Genomic DNA, 25,680 nt, shown 5'->3' with positions numbered 1-25,680 from the left:
TCTCAATTTACTGTGTAGGCCTACACTGAACTTTATAATTCAGATTTCTTCAAGGTGACCTACAAAGGATTATTAAAAAAACAGGGCCTGTACCCCTTTTGCTTTTTTTATGAGGTACAAAGAAAAAAATCTGTTTTGTTTTATCTTAGAAATATCAAAATCAAATTCCCACATTTAACCTCAACCAGCTAAAATGTTTTCAAACATGAATGCTCTTGTCCACACTAAGAATAAAATAATGTTTAATGTCATGCTAATTAACACACATTTTCTAACACAATGCATTTCCTGGTATAGACAAGACCTTAAATGCTTCTAGTTATATGGAGAAGAGCATTGATTTGAATCTTTATAATGAAGAATGGAAGATATGGTCTTCTTCCATCTGAAGTAGTCTCATGATCCTTAGAGAGAATAAGACTAGGTACAAAATGTATGCATATTACAAACAGTTTGCAAAAAAAAAATTTTTACATTTTAAATTACAGACACCAACAAAAAGAAGAAGACACAAAAATATTTCTTCTTTCACATGGTCCTGTTAGTTGAACCAGAATATAAAAAAGCAAATAGGCAACCAAGACAGATTACTTAGATTGTAAAGTCTTTATGGCTGGAACCGTCTTTTTTTTTGAACTTGTACAGCACCTGGCACAAATGGAGTCCTGTTCCATGACTGCAGCTCCTTGGTGCTGCTGCAATATAAATAAATAAATAACAACATATTAATATAATGCTGAATACAGCACCTTTAATACCCCAATTCTGTAAGAAGTGAACAGATAGCAAGCCACATTTTACTTTTAGTTAAGCTAATGTAACTCTGGACACCACTGACTTCACTGGAGTTGCTCCACTTTTACACCAGCATAACAGAGCAGAATTTGGCCCATAAGTTCCTCTTATGATGACTCTCCATCCTTGTATGTGTACTGTATTTTTAAACCCCTCAAACCCTCCTACCGAAGGAGCAATTCAGCAGTCCTTTGTGAGCATGTGCAGCCCATTGCTGCTTCTCTATCTCTAGTTCTGTTCCACACCCCAGTCTGTTGAGTTCAAACCCAAGTTGTTACTGCGTCAATTAAAGAAAACTACCTTTTTAAAAAACCCAGCAACAACTGAGTCGACTCAGTTTCTTCTCTTACGCTGAGCTTCACTGATAAGAGCACTTCACACCAGGAGGAATTCATGTTCCCCAAGCCAGTTTCCTATAGAGTGAATCTCAAGGTGCATGCGGTACATATTTTAATTGAAATAACCAAAGACAGTGAGATGAATGCATACAGGATGCCAAAAAAGCATGGGAATTCACGGAAGCATTTTTATGAACAGTATTTGGCTACTACCAGAAAAATTATACTTCAGCTTTATTTATTTACTTTTACAAAACAGTTGACCAGAAAATACAGGCAAATGAAAAGAACACAGCTGACCTCAGTAGAAATTAAAACCTCTCCATTTATCTACAGCCAACACAGAAGAAAAAGGCACACAGTGAAAAATGTATTCTAAGAAACATATTCAGGGATGTTCACGATCAAAGGTTATAGAATATTTATAATTTTTAAATGGCCTGTACCTTTGGTCACCACTAGATCCCATCTGTTTTGTGAGGAAGATGATACAATAGCTACATCTCTTGCTGTATAAATCAAGTTGTGATCTTTCTTGCATTTCAACAGCTGCAACTGATGCATAACTGAACTAATTACAAATGTCCTTGTTGCCTGTCCTGTATGTCACCAATACTCAGAATGAAGCACGATACCACAAACCTGGTAGTCATAGAAACAACACTTATCAATGTAAAAGTTTTAAGAGTAAAGATAAAGTTTCTGTTAAATTACAGGCCATTCTTTAGTTACAGAAGATTTGATCATAGAGCACTGTTTTTCCAAAACAGCATAAAACTCCATGCTACTCTTCCAGACCTTTCAGTGTGTTGACTGTAATAGAAAAACATAATCCTCTGGGAAATAGGGAATTCGTTTGGAACTTGTACAGGGACTAAAGGCAAACGTCTAAAGGCAGCCTGATGGCTAACAGATAAAGACATTCTGAAGCAAAGGTTCTAGAAGGGGCAGTGGAAAAGATTACATTAATCCTTGTCCCATTACGGACACAGGCTGGCCTTCAAAAAGATATTCTTGAGCTGAAGAGATGAAAATATTCCTAGCCTTGGATCTGTTAAGAGGCTCTTAATAAAATGTCACTGAGATGGTTTAGAGAAAATGGATCCAGTTCCTTTCATCTGCGTAGAGGCAGAGGTGTGTATGTGTTGTGTGTGTGTGTGTGTGTGTGTATGAGAGAGAGAAAGAAAGGGGTTGAGTTTGCTAATGACAAGAAGAAAGGTTCTAAAATGGTGGAATTCACTGAAACATATTCACACAATTGCACTCAGGCTCTTTATTTACTTATTTACTTTAAAATTTAAAAACTTAAAAAAATTACTTATTTACTTTATTTATTTATTTACTGTAGATTTTAGGCATCTTTCACAAAGGGTTGCTGTGCAAATATACATAAAAAGCAGACATCACACCAACTGCTTTCTTTTGTGTATCATATATCCTTAGTCATAGACCAAACTTTTCATAATGTCAATGACATTTTAACAGGGAGGCCATCTCCCCTCCCATTGGTCAGACTATCTTACTGGAGATTGAATGAAATCCCTCTGGCAACTACAGCAACTTCTTACTTGAAAACCCAGTTTTAGGACAAAAAGAAAAGGAGTACTTGTGGCACCTTAGAGACTAACCAATTTATTTGAGCATAAGCGAATACAGACTAACACGGCTGTTACTCTGAAACCAGTTTTAGGACAGTTAGCAGTGATGTGGCAGCTGCAAACAGAGAGAGCCAGCTCACCACACCCCACCAGTGAGTGCTCTATGGTCCACAGTTTGGGAATCAATATTTCACACCTCTGGCTGTTTGGTTGAAGAGAGGTGGGTGAGTGGGTAAATAATGGGCCTCAATCAAAACCCAGATCCAAACCACCTTGGGAAAATATTGATCTGGAGCCAAATGTTGTATCTGGCCCCTCTCTTTACAAAGACCCACCTAATCTGCAATCCTGAATCTAAAACACGTTGGGGAAAGTTAGACTTCAGATATAGATCCTGACCCTATAAATCACACTCATTTCTCTGTTAACTTTGTTCTGGTATTATCGACTACTCCTCTCTTTAACCTGTGTTTAGTGTAAAACTGCAAGTTTCACTCAGCCAACTTTTTAAGAGGAATTAAAAAAAAAAAGAACAGTGGATAATTTGTTCTCATGTAAAATTTAGACCACAAATTTACACACCTATACAAAGTACTGCTCGCAGTCACTATTTTAGTGAATAGTCATACAAGAGCAAGGGGCAAGGATGATTCCATTGCATTTGCCAACTGGTGGCTCAACATTACAGTATACGGACTAATATTAAGAGTCCATTTGGGGGCTGGAATCAATGAGCATGCTGCCAAGACTCCAACCAAAACTGCCATTGACAGGCAATAATTTGACCAGGTGAGCTAAAACAGCATTTCTGGCGGAGACAGCAGAAGCTGTGTTACACAGAACTTGGCAGTCTCAGCTGGGAGGACTCGGGAGTACCTTCTTCAGTTCCCATTCTGGTGGGTTGGAAACCCCAGAACTTGACTTCGAGGTTTAGCTTTGAACAAACTAAAAGCAAAACTAAGTAAAAAAACCAAACAACCCCTCAAACAAACGAACAAAAACATGTTAGGAATGTTTTTAGGAGCCCAGATAGAATTTATTAAAAAAATTTGTAACCTGGTGAAACTGGTGTATGTGAGGAGATTGAAGCAGAAATGTGAACACAATCTTCACTGTACAATATCTTTTGCTATTGCAAAACTCTAGTTTTAGGCCATGTGTATGTATTTTAAGTTTGTATTTCCTTATGCTTTTAACATCAAATTTTAAATATAAAGTAAAAAGGAAGACTTGCTCAGTTTTCTAGATTGAACTGCTCCCGCTTAATTAACATGCCAAATCTTCCATGAAAAGAAACTTTGAAAATACAGTTTTTAAAGTTGGCTTAAATGCTAGAATTGTTATGGCCCACAGGGAAAACTAAGGTCTCTGGATAGTTCCTAGGTTAAGAAAAATATGTTGTAGGAGCATGTGGATGGAATTCCAATTAGTTCTCATTGTTTCAGCCTTACTACTTTTAATTCACAATTGACAAACTTCGGTGAGGTTGATGAAAAGAAAAAGGGGGATAGAAATATTTGAAATGTGAATTGAATAGCTTTTGTAAATCAATCAATACATTTATTTTTGCTACTGATAATGATGCCTAGCTCTTATGTAACACTCCAAAAATATAGAGCCCTGTCCAAGCATTAACTGATCAATGACCTAATTAATGATTCAGAATCCCCAATTAGTAACAGAATATATGTGAAGGCCCAGTGGAGCCATGCTGCCAGGGGAGGTGGCGCCCCAGAGCTGCACTGCACTGATAGTTTAGGCCTGCAGGGATCACCAGAGACTCATGCTGAACCTTTGACAGTTCTATGGGGGTATGGGAGTGACACTCTGATAGGAACTCCATGATGGACACTTCAGAGTTTTCCTCTCCCCCCAACACCTTCCCATGGGTTCTCCCCCTGGCAGTGGGGATTTGGCCCACTGATAACAATTCTGCTGTTGGTACATGAGCCAGAATACAATCCATCCTGCTTTTCTCTGCTAGCTATGCAGAGCTAACAGGTTTGAAAAGCAGTAAAAACTTATGTTAGTCACTAAAATTAGTAACAGTGAATATACACAGGAAGCAGATCTACTGAATATTATTATTTGTATTATCATAGTGCCTATGAGCACCAGTCATAGACCAGGACCCCTATTGTGCTGGAAACTGTACAAACACGGAGCAAGAGACGGTCCAATTGATCTGGGAAGCACTTCGATGCTATAGTAATGAGCACTACAGAAAACGCTACAGTTAGATGGATAATATTCCTGCCACTTTACCACCTGGCACTGTGATCTCATCAGTTCTCATAAGCCAAGCAAGTGTAGACAAGCAACTATGTCTAATCACCATTTACATGGTAGAACATCAAGAGAAACCCAGTGTGATGAAGGAAGGTATACTAGTCTGTCACTAGATGGCACTCTTCTTTGTGAGGCAATACTGATCTGACACCCCAATAACATAAAACAGAGATCCTGACCTGCTGTGTTTATTAAAGGTTCCATAACATGTTCTGTGAGACTAATTCCAGTACCGCAGTCTAATTCCAGCTTGATGAGTTGTTCTGCCGACCTAAATTCCCCTACGGTTTCAGCTTGGTATGGTATTTTTCAATTTGGGCTTCACCTTGGACACTGTAGAAGATGACTGTGGCACATGAAATATAAAATAAAAACTGCTGAGCAGGAATGCAGGTGAAGCTGATCCTCTTGGGATTGCTACTGGGAGAAGGTGGGACCAAGGGATGGTGTAACCTGCACAGTCCCAGTGCTCTGGGGAGTTCCAGAGTCCCACCGGGCTGATGCAGCCCTGCTCTGGCCCCAACACCAGTTGGGGGTCTATGTTCCATTGGGATCTGTGCTCTGTTCCCAGTTTACCATTCTAATGTAGACAAGCAGGATTAGCCCATAAAATGATAAATCAGAAAGTTTCAGACTTAATATTTTCAAATAATGGTGTTTTAAAATCTATATTTAGATTCTGTTTCATTGCAAAATAAATTATTCTGCTAGTTCAGAGCAAAGCAGGGATCATTTGTATGAACAACAGATACACTGCAATCAGAATGTGATGTGTGAAAATGAAGATTTTTATCTTAGTAGGGTACTGTGTGATACACAGTGTCAAATTCAGTTTATTGTATTGTACTGGATATATCTAATATTTCTCTCTGTAATCCTCTTTTAAGTATATTTTCATGTAACTTGAAGTGGAACAAAGACATTGCAGAAAGATGTTTCTAGATAAGGTATTATTGGAGATACTGAGTTTACAGTACATGGTGAAATGACTTGCACAGATCTTTTGTTGGCTAGCTGATTTTTTTAAGGTTAAAACTCAACAGGTCCCTATTTATCAAAAATGTTCCCACCTCTAGAGACTAGAGGGCCAAATTTACTGCTGGTGTTACTCTACTGAAGGCAGCAGAGAAATCTGGCCCAGATTCTGGATTGTAAATCATATACCTTGTCAGAGGGTTATGTGGATTTCATTTATTAAAAGAGTTTGACCATCCTTCCCCCATGCTTGTAAGACGTGGACTTTGCAGCCACATTAGTAGTGGATACCTCATCGGAGAGACATCTCAGCATTGACATCTCAGCATTGAGACATCTCAGATTGAACGTGCTGGGTCTGAATTCTGGGAAGCAACTGTGCTGTCTCGTTTCTGTGTGCAAAGGGCTAAGAGGAGAACAGGCTGATTGTCAGAGATTTGTAGATAATCAAAGCTTCAAAATATAGTTTATATTTCATTGATCTTCATTCACTAAATCTGGACATTTGGCTAGTGGAAAGGGCTGAGCAGCTTTTCACTCCATCTTTCTTTCATTGCTCTCTAGTGTCCATAAAGGAGATAAAATAAGTTGTCTTCTGCATTAAATTAGAGATGAATCTGAAGTGCAACCCTCCATTGTAAACATCTCCAAATATTTGGGGTGTTCAAAATGCAGAGCTGGATGGGGAGTTGAATTTTGCATCTTGGGCCTCTCTTTAGTGTTTATAAGGAAGTAATTGATCGGTGTAGAGTGCTTATACCTCATATGGGGAATGCCAGCATGCAGAGCCTCAATATTTCATCTGAACAGTTCCCTGTTTTTAATGTTTTATTAATGTTAGCTGGACAGATTGTGTATTGTTATTTAATTGCTTAGCTGTAGCTGCTCTCATGCCCAAACATCCTTGAAAAAGAGGTAAATTCAGGTTGGTTATTATCCAAAATGTAGACTTGGTTTCAAAATTGTACCTTTTCAGTTTAGTTTCTTGTCTTAGAATTTAAATCTACGGTTGGGCTATTAGATGTCATTCATCTGTGAGATTAATTCCATATTCCAACTATTGATTCCATCATAGTGAACATCTGTGGGATTTAGTTAAGACTATCTAGTGCTTTACAGGGTCCCAAATAGGACTTACTTTATTCATTCAAAACAGGAGTGAGATGGAGTAAGATATCTTCATTTGACCTGCTCAGAAAAGAAAAAATATTGCCTCTCAGATCAGAGATTTAAACCTGTTATGTGCATTGCATAAGTACATTTCTATACACATATGAAATGAAAAGAGCTATTTTCATCTATATTTGTCTGACAGATATTCTATAAACAAAACCATTTTTCAGTATTCTCTGTGCCTTGCTCTGTTTTTGGACTTACAACGTTGTTTAACTATTGCAAAGAGTAGGCCAGCAAAATTGCAGTTTGCAGTGACTGCACTCTGTGGTGGCAAGGATATAAAAGGACAGACGGGGAGGGGGGAAGAATTTTTATTAAGAGATTAATTAGACAATATTGTGCAAGAAGAAAAAATCTGAAATGCTTCCATCTTAAAAATTTCCATAATTGTGCTCTTTACAACTGATGGCTTTAATCACTGAAAAACAGACCAAACATACACAAGAGGCAGTGATTAGTAAGAAACAATGGCTCTGATTTACCACAGCATTACTCCAGTTTCACATCATTGTAACTCCACTGATATCAATCCCAATGTCCCGGTCACTAGAGTAATATATCAAGACCAATATCCAAATCAATGGGGCGGGGGGCGGAAATTACGGGCTTTTTTCTGAAATCTCCTGAGCAGAACAAAATAGTTTCACTTTATTTTTCAGTGTTATCTAGACTATAAGGTCACATATATAAAGTCTATACTTTGGAGTCCGACAGGTCAGTGAGAAAACAGATCTAGCAAATTAATATCCTCCTAAACCTATTTTACGGAATCAGAAATAGTTGACTACATTTTCCTAAATTTTTTCTTCCATACATTTTCCTCAAAAGATTCAGAGGAGAACAAGTGCAAAAAAGAAAACTCTGGAAGATGAATATGTGCCATATTTTAGTCTCTTCGCCCATGCAATAAAGTGAAAACAAATGCTCTTTCTTCTGCAACTCTAGCACCTCAAATTAATAATGGAAAACATCACAGCAGCGCACTCTTTGTGCTCAATAGCCTGTGGCACATTTGAACTCATCAATAGATGTTCAACAATATTACAACTCGTTTAAATCTTGGTAAAGTAGTGTTATGTACTATTGTTATTGACTTTCTTTTTCTAATTATCACCCAAAGGTGACAGATGATACCACACTAATGACCACACCGTTTAAAAGCTGAATCAGCTTGGGATCTCAACTCATTATATCTTAGCAGAACTAAAATCGTAGAATCTCTGAGTAGTTTAAGGTTTAGAGCCGTATCTAATTGTCAAGATTTTCGTCAAATATGTTGTACAAACCACTATGTGATTCAAGATGCTTCTCTAGATTCTCTAAGATTATCAGTTTAGATCTCTCAAAGCTCCTAATGCACCTAAGTTAGAATCTAAACTTTTACAAGCATGCAAAAATATAATGCAGTTATCTCATGAAACGGAAGGTTTTTGCAACATCTTTGTTGTTATACAGGGCCCTTTCTTGCTTCCGTTAAAGTTAACAGCAAAACTCCCTTTGGCTTTAATAGAAGTCAATGGGAGGTTTAGCTGTACACCACCTGTCAGGATTGGGCTGGTTAACTTCCTGTGAGGAGGGAGAATGTAACAATAACTCTATAGAGCACCTCAGTGTCACATGAACTTCAAACCAAGATATTTATTGTTGATGATGAAAGTAACTGGACTGGCACCTGTCAGAATATGACATTGCTCATGCTTTGCAAAGAGATTGGCAAAAACTTTGTTTTTTCTATCTGGCAATTTTTTAAAACATCGTGCCTCGTTCTGGTTTTTCTTCTGCTTACTTACTTAACTTGAAAGCTTGTCTCTCTCTCACCCATAGAACTTGGTCCCATAAAAGATATGACCTCCCCCACCCGGTCTCTCTACTTAACCAATAAGCAGACATGGGATGGGCCTGAAACACATGATGTAGCCATTACCCATATGTGATAACTACAAAATGCTCAATTAAATATGAGAACGACAGGGACAGATGCAGCTCACAGTCTCTACTGAGAGCAGTGTGGGACCTCCTGCAACAAGTCTGAAGGAGCAGGCAGTGTGGCAAGTCATCTGTGATGCTGGGGCCCTATGATGGCACAATCCAATAAGGGGCACAGTTATGACGGCTGGGAATGCGTTAATAAAACTCAACTCCACTCCACACTCCCCCATCAGGGCTCTTACAGCAGAACTTAGAGCTACCTCTACCTAAAGAATGTCCAAGGGAAGAAAAACCCTCTCTGCTCTTCCCCAGGGGTTAATGCCGCTCCAAAGTGGCCATCTGCAAGGTTCCTATTTCATTAAAAGGACTTTTAATGCATCTCAGCCCTCATACTGTGGCTCCTCAGAATCTCTACTTAATCTTTGATGTGGTGTTACAGTATAGTTATTTACCTGCTTTGCTAGCTCTAAAACTGCCAGGGAAAGACACATAACATATATATCATATATAATGGCACATATTGGGCATTATAGACTCTGAGCTGTCAATTCCCTCTGCCATGTTTGCATTATGCCATGCCAGCAGTATAGCTGGTTGTCAGATCTCAGACTCAAGAACCCATTGCGGAATATGACGTCAATGAAAGATTTTCATTCCCTGGAGTGGGGTTAACAGGGACCCAGGGTTCCAATAGCTTCAGAAAATCTTTATTAAAACAAAACAAAAAAACAAACAAACAAGGCCCTTTTAATACATGCAGAATAAAGAAACAAAAACTAGATGAAGAAGCTCACTAAGTATAAAGAAAAGCTTCCAGCAGCTCTAAAGCCCTACAGCCGGTATGTTTCGTGCCATCCATTGTACCAAGAGCAGTAGGTCACCACGCTGCACAGGATGATGGTTGAATGGTGAGTTCAGCATCACTGAATATTTTCCCTGTGTGTCACAATTATGGAAATGCCTTTGCTAATAACTTTGGACTGATCCATTGGGAAAATTCAGTGTTTGATAATCCACAACATTTCTCATTTGGTGCCGGGGGACGGGGGGAAAATGTACCAATGGCTGCAAATCAGGATTCAACACAAAAGTATGTAGTTGAGTATCAAAACCTCATAAAGCCTTCTAAGCCTGAACTTCTTAATGTAGCACTGTATCTATCTTTGTTTCTCTTGAAACTTAGATTTTAAATTGGTACACACATGGAGGAAGGAGGACACAAGGGTAATTTGGAACAAGGGAGCTTCCCAAATCATAGCCAGTTCATTAATAAGTACTGTAGCAGTTTAGTATGGGGCCACATTCTTCCTCCGAGTAATGTGCATCTCCTATTGAAATCAATGGGAACTGGCTAGGTGTTCCTAAAATTTACTCCTGTATGAACAACAGATGAAAGTTTCAGTGTGAGGGAACTACCTGTAATCATCTGCTCAGGTAAATTACCCGTAATCACCTGCTTATCCCAAGTTTGTATTTTATAACTGTTTATATACCTCCTTCATTGGCACCACTCTGGTGACAGTAGGGGCTCTCTGCTTAAGGGAAAAAAAATTATAGGCCTGACCAATATTCAGTTTCTCCCTTCCCTCTTGCTGTCAAGTCTATTAGGCCAAGTGTGATTGCTGAACAAATGCTGGTTATGGAAAATAACCATATTTTATAGGACATACACTCTTGAATGATGAAAGTTCTATTTAATGGACTGATGTACCTCACCTATCCAACAGCCAATAAAGCAGTTAGAGCAGGGATCGGCAACCTTTGGCATGTGGCCCACCAGGGTAAGCCCCCGGCGGGATGGGCTGGTTTGTTTACCTGCCACGTCCGCAGGTTCAGCCGACTGCAGCTCCTACTGGCTGCGATTCGCTGCTCCAGGCCAATGGGGGCTGCAGGAAGTGGCGGCCAGCACATCCCTCAGCCCACCCTGCTTCCCGCAGCCCCTGTTGGCCTGGAGTGGTGAACCGTGGCCAGTGGGAGCCATGATCTGCCGAACCTGTGGACTTAGCAGGTACACAAACTGGCCTGGCCCACCGGGGGCTTACCCTGGAGGGCCATGTGCCAAAGGTTGCCAATCCCTGAGTTAGAGTGTGTCATTCTACAGCCCTAGCATATGAGCTGTGGATGACAGACAGACTCACTGCAAGGAAGCAGAAAAAGTCAGAAGTCCATTAAATTAGAACACGGGTGGCCAAACATACTGACCCTCCGAGCCACATACAATTATCTTCAGATGTTTGAAAGCTGGGTGTGCCTGCTGGGGCTCAGGGCTCCTGCACTGTGACAGAATGGTTGGGCTAAGGGGTTCTGCCCTGCAAGGGGGGGTGGTTCTCAGGGCTTCTGCCGCATGGGGTATGCCTGCCAGGGTGTGGGGCTTCAGCAGGAGTGGGGGTAAAGCCCTGAGTCCTGGCAGCCACATCCTGCAGGGCTGAAGCCCCGAGATCCCCTGCCCCATTGGGCGGAAAGCCCATAGTCCCATCGTGGGGCTGAAGCCCTGAGCTTCCTCCTCCCCAGTCTGGTAGGCAGAGAATGGGAGTGGGTGCTCTCTGAGCTGCATTTTAACTGTAAAAGAGCTGCCTGTGGCTCGTGAGCCATGGCTTGGCCATCCTTGAGCTATAGGATTGTTAATTTGAGATCCAAAGGAAACACGTTAGTTTAGTTTATTTCTCATGAAGCTGCTACTGGAATTTTGGAAATACCATTTTAAAATCCCCCTTTAAGACAAAAAGGGCTTCTAAATGAGATTCTTAAATGAAGTCTATGAGTTCTAGATTATAGTTGGAGTTGAGTTTCTAACCCATACTAAACCTCAGAGTAGAACAGACTCTCAGACTCAAGCTAGAGCAAGCTTCAGAACTAAGCTATACTTTCAGGCTAGAGCAAGTTCCATTGCAATACTAACTTCCTAACTAGACTGAGTTTCTGAGCAGTACCATACCCTCAAGCTAAAGTAAGCCTCTGAGCTACACTAACCCCCAAAGCTAGAATCAGAACTAACGCAGAACTAACGCTGATCTCCCACACTGGAGTGAGCTGCTTAGCCCTAGAGATCAGCTTTATAGTTCCTTAGCCCCACCCCCAATGGGTTTTGGCCAGTCAGCTCCCTCCATCTGTCCCTAATGGAGTCTCACAGCCAGCATCAAAGACTGCTTCTCCTTGTTAAAAAACCAAACATATTATCCCAGGTCAAAATACGCAGTCTCTCTGTTTTCTAGATAAGGGCAGTTAGAAGGAGGTAGGAGAAACCAAGCCTGCAGTTTGCACCTGATAGTTGGGTTCTAACTTTCCTATATCTCTTTGGAATTTACTAAGAATATTAATACAAATCACATGCATTACCCATTTAACTCTTTCACAGACCGACCCCCTAAGCCTCCATGCTCTCTGTGATAGCTGGCTCTGTCAGAAAGTACCTTTTCATTGTTAGCTTGACAGGTATTTAGGTAGAAAAAACATTCAAGAAACTTAGCAAGGAATTAATAGTAGAAGAAAACTCATTAAGGCTGAGCACATTTGTTTACCACACACAAAATATGGTGGCTATTGTCTAACAATTAGGGCTGAAAACTTCTGAAAAAATTGCAAAGCGCTCTCTCTCTGTCATTAATATGGTCCTATTAGCTTCAATGGGAGCTTGGGGATTTACATTTATTAATGCCTTCTGAAAAGGACTCTATCAAATACCTGCATGTTAAGGGTTCAGTTCATTTAAGTATTTAGCAAAAAACAAAACAGACCACTTTTTATTTTCTATAAAGGACATTTTGAAGCCAGCCATGAAACATAGATGCATTAGTCTCAGTACTCAAATCACATTAGAAATCATTACATCCTAATATCCTTTACTCCAAATCATTGATCTGATCTTCCAAATGCTTCCTGATGATTTAACTAAATCAGTAACATCAGTACAATTTTCTCACACAGACACGTTTGTAACTTTTCTGTTCAGTGTGTTACTGTGGTGGTCACCATCTTGGCCAACATCACAGACTGAACCTGGGATCCCCCAGGACTAAAAGTATGAGTCTATAAAAAGCAGGCTACGTAGTCTGGATTGGTCATAGAGGGGCAAGGCATAACATATGGTGACCAGCAGGTTATTTATTGCCTCTGGACAGAGGAAGCTTGTCCTGAGCATCTGAAGCCAACAGCAGTTGGAATCCCATATGTGTTCCTACTTACATGACAACTGACACACCAGGGCTTGAAGTGAGGACCTCCAGAGCTAAAAGCAATAGTTACTACAGTTTGAGTTAAAAGCCACTCTTTCAAGCTGAGAGCTATAAACAGACCAATGTCATCATTGGAGGGGCATATGTCACACACACACTGGGTAAGTGGCTTACATCACCACAGAGGATGTAAGTCTGTTACAGTTCTCAGCTACAGGAGTTAGCCTATAGCTCAAACTCCAGAGGCTTCTAGTGACCTCAGTTCAATCCCTAATTACAAGGAAAATAGGGGTTATCAAATTTGCAGGATCAGACCCCTTGTCAGGAAAGTGAAACTATAAGGCATTGTAGAGACAGGATTAGAAATTAAGGGCTTCCATATGGCCTGCTATCTAATAATTAAGGTCAGTTTTTCTAGCTTGCTGGCAACCAGACAAACAGGTTAATATGTCCCATAGTTCTAAATGTATATTTTTATTTCACTATATCTTGAACTTTTTGACCTAATGCCATTTTGTTCACTTGTACAAGAATTATGCATCCCTTGAAACCCACTTAAATCTTCAAATTAGGGCTCAAATGGAAATTAAGTGTTGCAGCGGTTTTGTGCTGGCCCTTGGCACAGGGTTGAATTTCACCCTAAGTTCTTAAATATGATACACACATGCACAAACAATCAGTTTCTTCCTAAAAATGGATTGCTTTTCTCTAAAAAACCCCAGTGAATACCTTTTAAAAAGAAGTTAATCTTTCTTTCCCCCTCATATTCCTTCTTTCATTTGGAGACCCTCAACAGCTACGTCCTGTAAGCACTTCAAGTTCTTCGTATCTAAATGCTGCCATGTTTCCTTCTCTAGTAGTTTATTGGCACTTCCTAGAGGCTAGAAGAACAAGTTCTAGAAACTCTGGAACACTTGGTGTGAACCTGGTAAATACAAAATTGTGCAGAACGATGGTTTGGGAAGGATTGTTGTAGAAAGTGGCACAGCTTTCACATTCCGTTTCCTAACTAACCAAACAAGTTTCAACAAAATTCTTGGTTCTGAACCCACCAAACCGTAGGTGTATTTGAGTCCAGATCCAAACTTCACAGCTGGCTCTTACAAATATAATAGCAGAACTCATATTCTGCTGTCCTCCCCTTCTTAGCAAGCGTGTGTCCGTGCTAACAGATGCACAAGCACTGATGTTAAAACATTTCAGAAATCACACAGATTTTCCATTAGAACACATTGTTTGTGAGTTTAGAGAAGTAAAATGATTATTAAATTGTTCCTTTTCAATATGTAAGTTCAATCAGAAATTTATTTGTTTTCCTCCTTTTCCTTCTACTTTCATGGTAGATTTCTAACAATTCCCCCTTCTCTCCTTCTCTATATACTTCACTTCTGAAGCATCCAGTTGCTAGCTCCATTCTTTACAGCCAGTCAATATTGTTAATTACTTGGCCAGAACAGTCGCTGCTGAGTGACCTAAAGCAGTCCTACCCACAGGAACTGAGCATTTTCTCTGCTGCACTCAAAGCTCCTGTCAACATAGGGAACCAGGGACCTGACCTGACAATTAAATCTGGGTTTTCCATATGGCAGTCCAAAGAACAACCACAAAACAAGCACATCATATTGTCATCTTAAACACAGAGGGCCTCCTGTTTTTTAAAATTAGGCTTGTGCAAATATGCTCAAGGGCAATTGCATGGTTAATTTGCATGCCTGGCTACTGCAGTCATACTCATGATGTGGGTAACTGTATCTATGAATGGTCAGTTATGTCTAACTGTCCATTTCCGTAATTACCTGAATCTCACATGCAAATTTGGTGCACAATTTTCACACACACTTTTGCATATCTAGTTTTGAAAATATAGCATCGAGAGAATAGTATCAAGTGGTTTCATGGGAATCTACAATAGACCAATGATTTATGCACAAGTCATAACATTTTGGATAAAATTATGAATCAGTGTAACTCGAGTGTTACAAGTCTAAGGTCACTTTCTAATTCCCCCAAAAGCTCATTGTATTTTACATGAAGAGACCACATACCATAATAAACATCAAGCTTGTAAATGGCTGAGACTCTAAATGTCAGGCTGCAAAGCTACCTTTAAAAATTAAATCTCTGCCCCCTTCTGAAGGGAGGGGAAAATCCAAAACACGGAGATCCTCAAAAACAAAGTGAAGTTTACCACTAACAAAACATATCTAGCAAAAACACACTTGGTGCTTTTCTGTTGGAGTTGCCCTTGATAAAATGTGGGTGTCATTCGAAAAGGGCATCATTTCCAATGAATTCTGAAAGTGTCACACAGAGTATTGATCGATCAAGTCTTTCCGTCAGCGTGACCAGGGCCAGCAAAGAGCTATCCCTGTGATCCAATTTTCAGAGCTCACAGACACCTTCAGTCCTAGGCAAATGGCATCAGCAAATGGCAGGAGGAGTTGGGGGGAGGGAGAGTAAAAAAAAAAAAAGAAAAGAGGGTGGAGGAGAGAGAGATAGTCTTTGCACTGCAGTCTGCTTGTCTAAGCATTAAATGTTATTAGCCACAAGCATGGCATCCCCATTGTGCAGAAAGACTGCTATATTTCTGGTTTTTGTGTTGCCAGCAATGCTGAGCCATTTGTAAGTCAAAAGTAGGTTCTTATCGGCAAGATATACCCAGATAAGATCACATCCTTTATGATTACATCAGTGTTCAAACAGTTTTCTGTTTCTGTCTATATATGTGTACACATAATGCAAAGATGGGCAAGTGCAGCAAAAAGCTACAATGCCATTTCCTTTTAAATACAAATTAAAGAATAATAATGTACTGGAGTACACTGAATATTATAGTATGAACTCTGTAGTGAGTGATACATAGATGAGTTTCATTCTAGTTACTCCGGAAGGCCTGATTCTTTGAGACAACATTCCTGTTTTCTGAGGGTTCATTGAGTGCCTGACACAATTTATATATGGTTATACTTTTTATGTATAAAATACACAGTAAAAGTGTTGTGACTTAATAAAGCACTGATGACCTCTTACTAGGGGTATGATGCCACACTGATGGGTGAAGAACCTACAACAGGGCAAGACTCAGGATAGTGAAGAACCTAGATAGGGTAAAAACCTAGATAGATAGCTTACTGACTTCACAACATGGGGTAGTCTTAAAAGGAAGCCATTGTCTTAGCTTGAAAGAATTCTGGAATGATGTTGAAAAATGGATGCAAGAGTTACGCCATGTATAAATCCCCCTGTTATGTGGTTAAGGAAATGTATTGATTTACTCCATTAAACAAAGGCAGAAAGCCATGTAAAATCCTAGCACAATAAAATCCCTGTCTCTGGATACTACTGTAATACAAATTAAAAACAATAAGAAGAAATGTAGTTAAATAAGAGAAATGGAATGACTCCTTGCCTGCATTTGGTTAACGTAGAGCTACAGTATTTGAGGAGTAAGTGGGATGAACTCATTAAATAAATATTGTATGCATATTTATTGTTACTCAAGACTGAGGCCTAAATCAGCTACGTCTACTCTATATCTGTTCCATCTGTGTTCTATGCAGAGCTAGGTGAATATTGCTAAGAAAAAAGTATTTGCAAACATTTTTTGAATAAAAGCTGCAAGTTCACTTTGACAATATTCACATTTTTTATTCATTTTCCACAAACATTCATACAAGTGATTTGTTTTGGTTTGTAAAAGTGTCCAAAGAAAGTGAAAGTCTTGTGAATCATCAAGAAAATATGTGTTTGCACAAGGTCTGCATTGGAAGTACAATCTGGATAACTAATAGCAAATAAATGGAGACACAGCTGAAAGAAATAGCTTGCAAACCACCCATAGAATGAGATTTGTTTGCATTGACTTCACAGCACTATTTCAAATAAACAAATCTGCAAACAGGAAAAATGACTAAATTAACCGAATGAATTTTTCATTACAAATAATTTGCCCAGCTAAACTATAGATAGAAAATCCAATAGAAAAATCCTACTTTAGTTGAATGAACTTGCCTTATCTTCAGAAGTACTGTATTAATTGACTTGATCTCAATGAAATTTAAGGAATAAGCCAAGGTTGAACAAAAAACAGGCTTAGTTGTTGGTTGTGGTGTATTATGTTGTGTTATGTAAAGTCATGTATGCACATAGATGCATGCTACATACCAGTTTCACATTTACTTAAGGTTGCCTGACACTTTCATTATAAAACCCTGTTTACAGTTGCTTATAACTTTGCCAGAATTTAAGTGTTTGGGCTGAAATTTTCCATACTGTGTCTGCCTCAGGTAGAATTTCTTTGGTAAGTTTCAGGAGAAATGAGTCAAATATATTTTGCCCACATTAAAAAAATGACGGTTGTTTTGTTGAGTAGCTATAGAACCTCCATGCTTTGGAACGGGGACTTGACATTTGGCAGGCATCCTGTGGGGAAAATTAATTAAGATCATATCACAATGCAAACACACAAAGAGGCCAGGAAACCTTAATTCTGCCATTTTCTCTTTTAAGTACTTGACTTTTCAACTTAAACATTTTTAATATAGTTTTTTAGATAGGGGGAGAGAGAGAGAGAGATATGTGCCCCTCTGCCAAGCAGTAGTAGTTGTCCAGGACCTTGCAGGTCAGTTTCCCAGTGGAGGAGAAATCAATAACAGAGGATCTGGATGTATTCCAACTGCAACTTGGTTTATTTACACGTGTACGCCAGTCCTGGAACAGAGATGGCCAAACAGTATCCAGGCAATCTTTTCTTTCATGAACCTCTGCCCAACACTAATGTATTGTTCCCAGGTAGCAACTCTTGTCTCAGGAATTAACTCTAATCAGAGACCAAGGCAAAGAGCAAACTCTTCTGCTAATCTCACATCTCTTTCTACCCAGAATCTCGCATAACGAAACTAACAACAGCACAGCATGCCTTCCTAAGGCTGAACATTTGCTCAGATGCTAAGAAAAAGAGCTTGGAAGACTATGCTTAACAGTACCATCTAGTGACACCAGCCCTAACAATATGTACGTATACATGCTCTCTATATTCTGATATTAGTTACATTTGTGCAAATCCAAAGTAACTCCACTGAAGTCACTGAATCTGGTCCACTGAGTCCATTTAAACAAATATCAGACAGGGATGCAGATAATTGCCACTTAACTGAATACATTTATTTGAACAAAACCTTCTGTACCTCTTCCCTTTGTATCTCTGCAAGGTTTAAAAGATGTACTTAGAAACAGTTTGCTTAAATGAATGGTTTTGAAGTCTATTATTCAATTAAATGGCCACTAATTGAAGACACATTTGCTGTAGCATTCAGTGACATGCGGGGCACTGACCGTAGCAATCTGTGTGTGCACATGTAAGCATATACTGGTGTAGTAGGCAGGGATGGTGTTCAAGTGGAACTTTCTGACTACACTCATCACTCATCACTGGATGAATTTATATAGAAGTTAAAAGAGTGAAAAATGTATTTTCAAATAAAGCATATCCATTGTTCTTCTAATACGTTCATGATAAAACAAGACATTTACAATATGGGGAACTCCTCTTCAAGGTCCCAATCAAAATTCCATTCCAATCAATGGAAGGGCTCCCATTGACATCAGTGGGCTTTGGATCAGGTCCAAAGACTGAAAAAGTATCTTCCAGAGGTTCATCAGAATGAACCATCTTTCTGTGAAATGCAGTAATGCACTGAAAAGGGCTCTTTGCATTGGTTACACTGTGCATGTCTTGGTTTATCATTGACTCTGTCAATAGCACTGGGTGGGTCATTCAACAGAGATCAAGCCGAATGATTTTTTAATTAATTTAGGATATTTTCATCTTTCTTGTATTCTTGAATAAACTGGGAATTTTACAGCTGACTTCGATGGTTCATACAGTCTACAGTCTGAGAACTAATAGAAAATTAAAGGTGAATATGCTTTGTTTCATCTTTCTCATGCTAAGCACTTTATGTTATTTGATGATAACAGGCTCTATGTTTTTTCTTCTGTTTATGTGGAGTCTGGTCTGGATGGCTAACAGCTAAGCTTTTACTGTTTTGAACTTTTTCCAGTAGCTACAGTGTAACACAAGTTGAAACTCTCTTGGGCTAAAAAAGTCATAGAAGAGATTTGTCTCTCTCACCAACAGAAGCTGGTCCAATAAACGAAAGTACCTCACACACCTTGTCTCTCTAACAGAAGAGATAGGTCATCTGCTTTGTTCTGTACTGATTTGTGAGAGAATGTATTCAGCACATCATACTATGCCCTCCATTCAATTTTTTGTGTTTTCTGTGAGTAGACATGGTACAGGATATACAAGAATCCTGCCTTGAGAGCAGAGCAGGTAGACAGAATCCAAAGACTGATGCAATGTACCTATGATCAAAACAAACCCCATCCTCTTTATTGGACAACTACGTTTTGGACATCAGAAGGATGTCAGTAGTTTTATTGTACTTTACATTTTGGACCCATGGGTCTAAGCAGTGCCCCTTTAATTAATCATACTGTTCTTTGGTCACATCCTCTGAACTAAAGCAGAAGTACATTAAAAGCAAACGCTTATATTGAGAAACTAGCCAGGCCAATAGACCCCTAGTGTTCAGTGTATTGGGTTTTTTTTCTAATGCCATCTTCATATCAAAGTGCTAGATTGTATATTTAAACATTCATGGAACTTTCAGTATAGTTTTGATTGCATGCATGTTATCGTTGAATATTGTACTTGCTTGTTCACATTCCTGTCATATTTATATTTCATTTTGTGGTTCATTTTTAATGGAATAATGTACACGCTGCATTGGTTACAGTAGCCTGAGAATTTCTGTCAGGTGATGTAGACAAAGGGCAGGGTAAGCAGTACTCTTCAGCCCAATATGCAGTGGGGCAGATCCTTAACTAATGTAAATTGTCAGAGCTCCATTGAAGTGAATGGTTCAGTGAAGTCAATTGATCTCTTGACAATTTACAATCTGCCCTCTAGTTCTTTCACATGAATTGGTAAGAGATGAGTCACTTAATTCTAGCCCATCCCTAAAAGTGAGTACAATGTGAACCTATGCTATTCATTAATACGTTTCCAAACAGCAGCTCCTCCAGAGCATATCTCTGGAAGAGGCACCGAGGCCATGGAGAGATGTAGCATACATACATTTTTAGGGGATTGTTATTAATTCACGGGAATGTTAAGGTACAGGTCAGTGTGACTACTCACATTGTATTGGTTTGTTTTGATTGGGCAGATAAGTCACATGATACTGTTTTTTTATTCCATGATTGGAGGAGTGCTCAAGCACTTCCAGCACAAAATGTTTGTGTGTTTGAATATAAAGATCTACCTCTGTGAATACTGGAGCATGCAGCTTTCTCTGAACATGCCCATCAGTGAAACAGGACCGTAACCACCCCTTTTCATGAAGCCTTTTGCTCCCCTCAGACAGTCCACCAGCTGCTCTGGCTGGTTAGTAGTGGGGATAGAGGCAGAGCTCCTCCCTCTTCTTATCCCTATCCATATCCTCCAGGTCTATTGGCTCAGAGGGGGTCAGTGTCAGTTTACAAAGAAACACCTCCCCTTACAAATAAATGAATAAATAAATAAATAATTATGGGGGTAGTTTGTTCCAGCTATGGAGCTGGCCATTTTTCAATGATCAAAAAAGTTCATGACAATGTCTACATTTTTAGAGATTCTGAAAACAGTAAAAACTTTCAAACCCTTCATTCTCCCCCCCTCAAAAAAAACCAACCAAAATTGGGTTACTGTTTTTATGACCAGTTTTAGTAAAAAGGTCAAATGCACAGGTACAGGAGAATAATATGTAACTATACCAGGTCTGCTTCAGCCAGGTCAGCTCTCAATCCAGGTTTAATTTAAAAAAAATCTACAGTAAAATAAAGTATTGTTATTGTCTCAAATTTTAATTAAAGGTGAACAAAACTTAGCGGCGTGAATTAGAGAAAACCTTAAAGTCTGAACTATAAATTTCCTGGCTTTACAGGTACACAGACACACATACACATACTGGATTTAATGTGAATAATGGAAGCAAGAATTGTGGCTACTTTTCCTAGGTATATACAGTGTATGTACTGCATACACAAAGGCCTGAGTAGAAGCCAAATATGCACATCATATCATGGTGTGTGGTGTCCTAGAAAAGCCTATGATGGATGCAAGAAAATAATCCCATATACAGTAGTAATTTTATGTATAAAATGTCCCCTGCTGAGTTGCTCAGAGCTCTGTATAATGAGATAACCACCTTGCTGAAAGTCTGATAGTGAGGCTCAAGGAACACATCTTTAAGGTACACCTGTTAACAAAGAAGAATGAATAATGTTATTCACTTACACTGAAAACTGAGAACCAAATGCACTGTTATCTGGGACTTTGTGAGCGAGACAAGGTCTCAGTGACAGGAGTTTAAGAACAGTCTTCTCTCAAAGATGAGGATAAGCAGTAGTTTCACTGAGACTGAGGAAAATGCAAATCCTTGAGGGGAGGCTGCAGATGGAGAAGCCTGAAGCTACCTGGCTTGTCTCTATGCGCAGGAGCTATGCCACAGTGAAGATCATCTCTGCATCAGGAAAAATAGGGATTGCAGAGCAGCCACGGTCCAGTCCTAAGTGGACAAACTTAAACACACAGACAGCCTGCTACAGGTACAGCTGCTTCTGCCTCTTATACATATGTTTCCTTTAACAAAAAGTCACCCATGCTAGCTTTAGTCATTCATTTCTGGCACAGCTTTGTATCCTGGTGTTCACCCCATTAGTGAAAGAGTTAAGATACAATGCTCTGAATAGAAAGTGTTTTCTACATTATGTTCATCCCTTTACATAAAGGAAAAGTCCAACTGTTGTATAGAAAATCCCTTCCCCTCTACAATCAATTCTTGCTACCACTAGGCATCTAGTCATTTTTGATTCGGTCTCCTGTAGCCTTTACTTTAATGAAGTGGCACAGCAGGCACAGAGAAGGCAGCTGCCAGGATCTGGCTGGCAAACCACCAGTGCAACAAAGCCAGGAAGGGACCTCATAGCTGGTAATACAGAACTATTTTAAGTCATGCCCCAGCCCTTAATCATAAACTCAAGGTTCAAAGCATTGTTAGGCCAGTGGCCACCGAGCTCATCTCAAGGTGACAGTTACCTCTGGCCTTTCTGCAGACTGCAAGACTACTGTCCATCCATCTCAAAGCAGCTTGACACTGGCTTCTCTACCCATTTTACAGCCAACGAACATTTCCTATTGATTTATTGATTTCTGTCTGCCTGGGGAAGGAGCTCAGAACAGAGTCTATGTTCCCTTGCAGCCTCCTGCATGAATTTTTTTGTCTTCCCCCCCCCCGTTTCTATCCAAGCCGTGTTAGCAGGCTGTGGTGAAGCAGGAATTAGACCATGCGGGAGCCCAATTTGCAAGTGGCAAATGTGCCAGGCTCCAGATGGAACATCAGCTTTTCACCTCCCCACCCTCTATACACATCATCACTCTCTCTGTCTCTTTTCTTCCTTTTTCCTTCCCGTTTTCTTTTATTCATTCTTACTTTAAAAAAAAAACCCAGTCTCCAAGCAGATTGTAAGGAAGATGAGCAGGGTTAACTAAGAACCTTTTCTCCTTTGTTGCCTTTTCCCTATTATTGTCTGATGTTGCAGTATGTGAAAATATTATTCACTAATACAGATACACCTCTTCGTATTGGATTAGAGAGAATTTTCTTTGTTTCTGAGTCAATCAGAGTTATAGTTCAACTTCAGTGTGATTTTTTAAATACATATACTTTTTATAAACTCCAGAACATATGCGGGGGGGGGGGGGAGAATGGGGGAGTGAATGGCTCAAGAAATGTGAATCAGGAATAGAGTATAGACTTTTTTTGTACCTCCTAGTTGCCAGGTCAAATGCAGCCCAGGTCAATAGTGACTGAAAATTGTTATCGCTTGATGGTGATTCAGTTGCAAAACAATTCCCAGTGGACTAATGCCCACATCACATAAGCAATATGGGCTATTATTCGCAGCAGAGAGGCTAAGGACTGAATGGGCAGAGAGACTGAACTATCTTCTCACCCTTAGAAGGTTCTTCCATGTCAAGATTTAGGCCAGGTCCATTCCAGCGAGCTTACAGTGGCACAGCTGTACCAATGGAGCTGCGCCGTTGTAAGCTCACTTGTGTAGCTGCTCTATGCTGAAGGGAGAGAGCTCTCCTGTCAACATAATAAAACCACCTCAATGAGCGACGGTAGCTATATTGATGGGAGAAGCTTTCCCTCCAGCACAGCGCTGTGCACGCGACCACTTATGCTGGCGAAACTTATGTTGCTCAGAGGTGTGTTTTTCACATAAGTTTTGCCGACATAAGTGTATAACTCTCTCTGTCAGTGGCCACATTAGACCTCACCTATAGGAGCAACATCCTGCAGTCCTACTGCAAAGAGAGTTTTGAACGAGCAATGACTGCAGGATTTGGTTCTGGATTCCCATCTGGCCCACATTCAGTTCCCCAAGATCTGATACTCGTTGTCAGTATCAAATTTACTCTCATGCAAAAAGAAAGAAATTTCTAAACCTCTATAATACTTAATCTGCATAAATGAACAAAATAAGCCAAGAATTCATGGGCCATCTGTATCATCTCTCATAACCTTATACTTTCATTGATAAGAAAAAGACTATGGAAATTAGGGCTGTCAAGCAATTAAAAAAATTAATCGTGATTAATTGCACAATTAAAAAATTAATCACAATTAATTGTGCTGTTAACAATAGAATACCATTTATTTTAAATATTTTTGGATGTTTACAACATTTTCAAATATATTAATTTCAATTACAACACAGAATGCAAAGTGTGCAGTGCTCAGTTTATATTTATTTTTGATTACAAATACTTGCACTGTAAAAAACAAAAAAATGTATTTTTTTCATTGAACATCATACAAGTACTGTAGTGCAATCTCTTTATCATGAAAGTTGAACTTACAAATGTAGAATTATGTACAAAAAACTGCATTCAAAAATAAAACAATGTAAAACTTTAGAGCCTACAAGTCCACTCAGTCCTACTTCTTGGTCAGCCAATCACTCAGACAAACAAGGATGGTTATAATTTGCAGGAGATAATGCTGCCTACTTCTTATTTACAATGTCACCTGCAAGTGAGAACAGGCGTTTGCATGGCATTGTTGTAGCTGATATTGCAAGACATTTACATGCCAGATGGGCTAAAGATTCATATGTCCCTTCATGCTTCAACCACCATTCCAGAGGACATGCTTCCATGCTGCTGATGGGTTCTGCTCGATAACAATGCAAAGCAGCGTGGACTGATGCATGTTCATTTTCATCATCAGAGTGAGATGCCACCAGCAGAAGGTTGATTTTCTTTTTTGGTGGTTTGGGTTCTGTAGTGTACCTTCCACATCAGAGTGTTGCTCTTTTAAGACTTCTAAAAGCATGTTCCACATCTCATCTCTCTCAGATTTTGGATGGCACTTCAGATTCTTAAACCTTGGGTCGAATGCTGTAGCTATTTTTAGAAATCTTACATCTGTACTTTCTTTGGGTTTTGTCAAATCTGCTGTGACAGTGTTTTTAAAATGAACATGTGCTGGGTCATCATCCGAGACTGCTATAACATGAAATATATATGCAGAATGCGGGTAAAACAGAGTAGGAGACATACAATTCTCCCCCCAAGGAGTACAGTCACAAATTTAATTGACACATTATTTTTTTAACGAGCATCATCAGCATGGGAGCGTGTCCTCTGGAATGGTGGCCGAAGCACGGAAGGGGCATACTAATATTTAGCAAAGTGGGACTGAGCGGACTTGTAGGACTTTTACACTGTTTTGTTTTTGAGTGCAGTTATGTAACCAAAAAAAATCTACATTTGTAAGTTACACTTTCATGATAAAGAGATTGCACTACAGTACTTGTATGAGGTGAATTGAAAAATACTATTTCTTCTGTTTATCATTTTTACAGATATTTGAATATTTGTAATAAAAATAATAATATAAAGTGAACACTGTGCACTTTGTATTCCGTGTTGTAATTGAAATCAATATTGAAATGTAGAAAAACATCCAAAAATATTTAATAAATTTAAATTGGTATTCTATTGTTATGTTTGATTAATTTTTAAAATCGTGATTAATTTTTTTGAGTCAATCACATGAGTTAACTGTGATTAATTGACAGACCTAATGTAAATATTGGTACAGAAGGCAAAATACATTTGCTTGAGACTCTTGTAGGTTATATCAGATCCTTATTCCCATCCTATCCTGGAAGTGTGTAAACCTCAATGGAAAATATGCTTGAATAACAGCCAAAGAACATTACAAGCAAAATATACTCTCATGCTTGCCTACAGTTTTATCACAACTGCTTAATCTATGATCTTTGCAA

The sequence above is a fragment of the Natator depressus genome, chromosome 10, assembly GCF_965152275.1.
Source record: "Natator depressus isolate rNatDep1 chromosome 10, rNatDep2.hap1, whole genome shotgun sequence".
Classification (NCBI taxonomy): Eukaryota; Metazoa; Chordata; order Testudines; family Cheloniidae; genus Natator; species Natator depressus.
The sequence above is the reverse complement of the archived record's forward strand: the minus strand, read 5'-3'. Positions refer to the sequence as shown.